The sequence below is a fragment of the Mus pahari genome, chromosome 19 (assembly GCF_900095145.1).
Source record: "Mus pahari chromosome 19, PAHARI_EIJ_v1.1, whole genome shotgun sequence".
NCBI classification, from domain to species: domain Eukaryota; kingdom Metazoa; phylum Chordata; class Mammalia; order Rodentia; family Muridae; genus Mus; species Mus pahari.
In genome coordinates this window covers 82028595-82035696 of record NC_034608.1, presented here as the reverse complement: position 1 = coordinate 82035696, position 7102 = coordinate 82028595, and positions in this window count along the sequence as shown.

The window sequence follows — 7102 nt, the reverse complement described above, 5'->3', positions numbered from 1 at the left end:
AAAGGAAAGGAAAGGAAAGGAAAGGAAAGGAAAGGAAAGGAAAGGAAAGGAAAGGAAAGGAAAGGAAAGGAAAGGAAAGGAAAAGAAAAAAGAAAGAGAAGCAACATAAAGGCTTACCTTACACCAGTACTGTTTTAGTGGCCTTCCTTTTGCACCAGCTCTGCAAGCCACCAGGAGGCGCAGTCGCCTTAAAATAACTTTCCAAGGCAGGTGAAAATACCCAGGCAGTTTCTGGTGTGTGCACACGAAGGACTTAAGGTCCACGAGGGTTCTGCTTTGCTCTTTCTCTTTCCTGAGAATCCAGTTACCACAGAATCTGACAAAACCTTTCTGAAAGGAAGGCTACCACAGTGGGTTTCCGGAAAAACCCCAATGCCAGCAGAGCCAGGTGTACAGAAGCGTTGCTAGGCAACACGTCTATAGATGACAGCCACTTTTTACTATTTAAAGGACTGGAATGAATATCTCATTTCATATGTATAGGTGTTTTACTCACATGTATATATGTGTATCATATGCACATCTGGTATCTTCTTGTATTGATTTAAACTTTCCGCCAAGCTCCTCTATAAAGGCAGATGAAGAAAGTCATTTTTTCCTTGGACCTTTGCTCTCCTTTGGGGTTGGTTTGTTTTGAGACAGTTCTCAACTGTAGTTCAGGCTGGCCTCAAACCCACTGTAGAGACCAAGTTGGCTTCAAACCCATGCTGAGTCTTCTGCCTTAGCCTCCTGAATTCTGAGATTAGGTTGTAAACACCACTCACCTTATCTGGCCAGAAAATTTTTAAAAGAAAAAAAAAAGTTCTCTTCATTCACATGTGACCTTCTATGAGTTATAACCAAATGAGGTGATGTAGAATTTACATCATGGGACTACATCACTACATTCTATTCTTGAAGCAATATTTTAATCTCTTTCAATCACCTTAGAGAACTCCTTGCCATAAAGCACAAATATATGTACTGATTTATTATCGTGCATCTTCTTAATACATACATTATACGAACCATCTCATCCTATCTCCTTATCCCTGTATCTCAGACTTATTAAAGCCTACCTCATCTATAAAACCCCACTAGCTCTGTTGCTATTTGTAGACAGAAATGTCAATAACTTGGCTAAAAGTTTCTGGTCCTAAGTCTGGGGATGGGAAAACATGGGTTTATGGCATACACAGAGAAGTCATTACTTTGAATCATCTCAGTGACCTTTCAAGGGCTGAAATCAAACCTCAGTTGCAAAAATTAAATGCTCCTTCTTCCATCTAAGAAAAGCAATGCACATTCTGGAGATACCCGTTGCCTGGCAACAAATGCATACTTCCTTCTCCTTAGACAACTTCCAAAAAAACTGCTAGGAAGAAAATTGGCCAATAAAATAAATCTGGTGGTTCTTAGTGTGGGAGGAGAGCAAATTCACAAAATGTGCATGTGGGGTGTGTGTGTGTGTGTGTGTGTGTGTGTGTGTGTGTGTGTACTTGTAGGTGCATATGTGCTCCTGAGGTGGGTAGATAGGAAAGCACAGAAAGACAGAACAGAACACAGTAATGCAGTATTGATTAATTTGTTCAGTAATGTTTGTGTATGTGTATGGATTGCATGAAACTACCCAGTCATGGCTAAGGTTTTCTGCTTCAGAGAAAAACAGTGTTCAGTATCTTCTCAACCCACAGACTGCTAAGCTATGTGATGATTTCAATGGTGAAGAAAGAGTACAAAGATGAAGAAAAATATTGCCCTTTCTGATTTTTGTTATGCTTTTTGTTCAGAAAACTAAGACTTGGAAAACATCAACAAATTTGTCTATTATCTGTTGCTATGGTGAGACTGAAATTGCTAATGAAAAAAAGGGGGTTATCTTGGCTCTTAGTTATAGGTGTCGGGAAGTTCATGACTGAGTTCCAGTCCTTTCTCATTTTCTGTTGTGAGCTTAGCACTATGTCAGCTCATGGCAGAATATCAGAAATCAGGCAGAACATGTGGAAAAACAGATATGTTACAGAAGAAGGGGGAGGCATCAACCTCACTTTGCATCAAACCACTCTTGTGATCACTTAACCCAGTCTTGTGGAAACTATATTGTTCTTTTTATAAAGGAGCAGCCATTATAATCTAAGTACCTTTGAAAGATCCTGCCACCCAACACTGATTCACTATGGAATTATGCATCAATATGAGCTTCTATTGGAGCAAGTCATCTTAAATTTATAGAAGTACTAATACTAATAACTAATAATTAGAGAGACTTTTGTTTCTTGTTCTTACACAAAGAGGTCTTCAGCTTTTTAAACACAGAGGACACATCTCTTCACCCCTCCTCCTTCTCTTTTGTCCTGGAGTGAATGAAATTTCTTTAACCATGTTCCATAAGCACTTCTTTTTACGAAGGTAAAATGTACCTAACAAAAAGTGATGTTTTAACTTTTTTTTTTTTAAGTTTGAGAATTTATCAGGCACAGAGGGTGACTAGAGAAGATTTACACAGTAGCTGTTAGGTTTCCTTCAATCTAAAAAGAAGGTGCCATTTTTCCTGCAAGCAATATATAAATAGTTAACAGAATTACCTTACCATGTAGTCAGACCAGACAAATTAGTTCTGGCAGATGGAAAGAACATCTTAAAGGGGTTTTGTGTAATTCAGGGAAGGACTTACTTGGGTGAAGGATAGCTAACAAAATTAGGGGTATCAGAACATCTCAACAGGGAGGGTAATTTCCAAACTATTAGCTAAAGTTTGACAGGGCCACAGATTTAATTACCTGAAGTTTGGCCTTTGATATCCCTTTTGAAGAGCCATAAGAGGCCTTTGGATGGCTCACAGCTCCAAATCAGGTTGTCTTACATCTCACTTTATGCCTTTTATAGAAACTAGAGACATGGCAACCCAGATAATATTCCTGGAATTTGACAGCCATTGGGATATTTAACAAAGCCTAATAAGGCTGCTTCCTGTCTGACTTTATTTCTGTTGACATGACAGAGACCATGACAAGAAGCAACACAAGGAAGGGAAGCATCTATCTGGCTTACAATTTCAGGTCACAGTCCATTACTTCAGGGAAGTCAAGGCAGGAATGCAAACAGTCAGTCACATCACAGCCACACTTGAGGGCAAGGAGAGTGTGTGTGGGGCTGCTTGCTCTCAGCCACTTCCTCCCTCTTATACTGTCCAGGACTCCTTGCTTTGGTAATTTTGACACTCGAAGTAGGCTGGGTCTTCTTACATCAATTAAAAATCATAGACATACCGTGGTAGTTTATAGGCCCACAGGGAGTAGCACGATTAGGAGATATAGCCTTGTTGGAGGAAGTATGTCACTGTGGGGGTCGGCTACTGTAGGGTTGTAGGCCCACTCCACTCCACCATTGGGCATGGCCACTTGAGAAGGCAGAATGGGGGGTTTGACTGCCCTTATCCTGTGCCACCACCCCAGTGGTGGTGTGTGCTGGGCTATACAGAAGCTCAGAAATACTGCTCCAGGGGTGGGAAAGTACAGTCTAAGATGTGGGAAAGCTGGGGGTGGTTTTGGGGGTCCCTGGGCCTGTGATGAAGCCAGGGCCTTGGGGTTCTCAGACTCTTGCACATCCAGGCACTGCTGGGACTTGCAGAAGAGCAGAGAACAGAGTCAGGGTCTGCAGGCTGGAGACAGCGTATAGCCAGGGGCACAGGGTAAGGGAATGCACCGATCTCTCTCATGGGGTGATTGTCTTTAGTTTGGCTGTGGTTATGGCTGAAAACACAGAGGGGCCTTCTTAGGCCTTCTTCATGGCTCTCCTTTGTGGATCTTGGCATAAAGAGACAGTCTAAGGTTTCAAACGGTTTATTGTCATGGTGGAAAATGGATGCGTAAAACCATACCCCGTTTCTCATTGTAGGCCTGGGATTAAGTACCCTTGTAGGGAGGAATGTCTGGGAAGGGAAGCTTATTGGATAGGCCCCCAGGCCTCTAGATACATCATTAGCTTGGAGAACTCTGTTTTGGGCCTACGTGAGGAGCATGGCACATGATCCAAGTCAGGAGTCTGGCGGGGAGCTTGGAGTCACCTCAGCCTCAGGGGTGTGCCCACTGAGTCTCTGGGTCTTGACCTGCTGTACCTTCCCAGGCTTTCTGGCATGGTTTTATACTCACAGGTTTTGAGGTCTCAGATATGCTAAGCCACATCCAACGGGAAAGTCTCTCCTTGCTCCCTTTGGAGCAAGATGTAGAACTCTTGGCTCCTTGGCTCCTTCTCCAGCACCACATCTTCTTGAAACCCACCATGCTTCCCGCCGTGATGATCAGAGACTAAACCTCTGAAACGGCAAGCAAGCCAGTTACAGTTAAATGTTTTCCTTTATAAGAGCTGCTTTTGGAGTGACTGCTGTGCTGGTGTGAGGGATAACCAGTGTGGTGGCGGGGGTGGGGTGGGGTGGGGGACTCCCTATTCACAGAGGAGAATGGGAAGGGGAAATGGGAGAGGAACTTCGAGAGTTGGAGGACTGGGAGGGGAAGAGGGGCTGATATTGGGATGTAAAGTTAGTTAATGAATGAAAAGGAAGAGTTGCTTTGGTCATGGCGTCTCTTCACAGTAATGAAACCCTAACTCAGACCCATGCTCACAGGTCAAACTGATCGAGATAATTCCTAGTTAAGGCTTTCTTCTGAAACGAGCATGCTTCCAAGTGGTGTGAAGCTGGTCATCTGGATTGTCTGCCTGTAGTTCTTCTAGATCATCAGGTTTTTCAGATGACCTGGGTCAAGATAATTCTGGTTTTTGAGGCTTGATGGAATTTTGTTCAAGGCTAGTTGGCTTCGTCTTAGACTTCAAGGCCTATCGGAGCCCAGGGTTTCTGAGTCAGTGACCCTATCAGAAGTTAAAAATGGCCTCTCAGGATGGAGATATGGCTCAGCAGTTAAGAGCACAGATGGCTCTATCATTAGAGACTGGGATCTGTGTCCCAACACCCACATGGTGCTTCACAACCACCTGTAACTCCAGGTCCAGGGTATCTTATAACCTCCACAGTCAGCAGGAATGGATGTGGTGATGTGCATCTATGCATGCAGACGAAACACTCCTAGTCATAAAATAAAATAAATATTTTTTTAGAAATGGCTTCCCATAGATAAGTTTGTAGGAATTTAGTTGTAGCTCAGATGTAGGTACTATTCATACTCTTAATAAGGCTGAGGTCTCCTGGGAGAGTTTAGTTGAAGTCTCTTTAGAGTTAATTCAACCCATCTAATATCCCTGAGGAAACGGGTCCTCCAGGCTGAGTGTAACACTAGACTCAGTCTTTTGAGATGGGAGTGTCAGGTGATGCTCATACCCTTTCTAAATCCCACTGTGACACAGCCTCCTTTTCCTCCTCCTCCTCCTCCTCCTCCTCTTCCTTCTCCTTCTCTTCTTCAGTCATTTACAATAAAACCATTTCTGTTAGCAAACCACAAGAGAATGGAGCTATTTGAGGGCTGATCTCAAAGATGAGACCTATTGAGACATACCTACTCCGTGGTTTCTATACACAAATGGGGAGGAGGTTCCTTGAGAAGCAGTAGGTGGTCGTGCCTTAAGGATCCTAATCCAGTATGTCCATCCTGAAATCTCGTAAGTCTTTCTCCTGGCATCCACTGATGTTGTTTTATGCCACACCCAGTCCCAAATAATCCTGTCTGAATGTGAGTGTGACCTTCTAAAGTTTGACCTAAACACAGGCTGTTAGCTTTTTATCCTAAGGGTACAATGGCTGCCACAACTCAGAGATACTAGGCTATTTATAAACTGAATTATCTCCTAACTCTTGTTAGACTCCAAGGTCAATACCCTGATTCTTACTTATATAAAGAATAAAAGGGGCTCCAAACCTACTCTGTAAGAAGAGTGATCTTTTATCTGGGTAGAGGTTCAGTGTTGTGGTTCCAGATCTACGGGTGCTTGATTTTCCCCATTCAAGTCTGGCATCCGGGCTTAACAGTGACCCCTGGCTGGAGATTCAGCTCTGGCAAAGTAAGCTTCTTTCTCCCGAGAATGCTCCTGAGACCTTACTAATTTTGAAGGGAGAGAGATGTTCTGTATGGCCTTCCTTCTTCCTGAAGATGAGCAAGTATGCCATATAAGTCATGGACTTTTAGCTAGGTAATTTGAGTCTTGTTGTGTGACCTCCAATATCCTCTATGCTTCCCAAGTCAGAGAACCTGCATATATAGTTTACTGGGGAGACTTGCTATAATTAAGATAGAATCAACATTTGAAATGGAACAACTTCACTGACTTGAAGTTTTCAGAGTTCCTTAATCACAGCATTGTCTTACCTTAAATGCTGACAGAAGGATTTAGATTATCCTATAGGAGTAACCTTTTTGTATACTGTGTGAAAGTGTGCCTCTGTCCTTCCTCACCTGCCTAAGGCATTTTCTGATGGGCTTTAATAAAAAAGCTGGTGGCCTATAACTTGGCAGGATAGGGAAGGTGGGACTTCCGGGAAGAGAGATGAACTCTGGGAAGAATCAGGTAGGTGGGGCATATACTAACCAGACTGGGAGGAAGTTGTAAACCCCTGGCCATAGTGAGCTGTAACAGGTCACGTGGCAAGTATATACTAGTATAGATGGCTTTAAATAATTACATGAGCTAGTTGGAAAATAGTCTAAGGTAAGGCCTGAGCTATAATAAATAGCAATTGTCTCATTATCGGGGTCAGTCTGGTGATAGACTGTTGAGTAATAGCGGCTGCTGAATCCATCTGTTCATGCAAACAGCTACTGAGTGTGGGCCAAGGTGACTGAGGAGAGAGCATCTTTGGGTCTTACCCTGCAAACCACTTGCTCTGGCCACAGTGGTACATACTCAGCTGATGAGCCATCTACTGCTCTCAGTGTGCTTACCTTATACAGGGAATGATAATACTGGAAGGAACCTGGCAAACGCAATTAGTAAGAAATCCTGTATCTCTTGTGGGCTTTAATTCTAGTCTAGATTCAGTTTCCATCGGGTATTGGCGAGGGCAGGGAGGTTGTCCTGGCTTTAGTTGGATTTGTATTGGCTTTATTTGACTATCTCTGCTCCCTGGACCTTTGAACTGCCTTAAATACCGGGTCTGCATTTTTGTTCTGTACGTTTT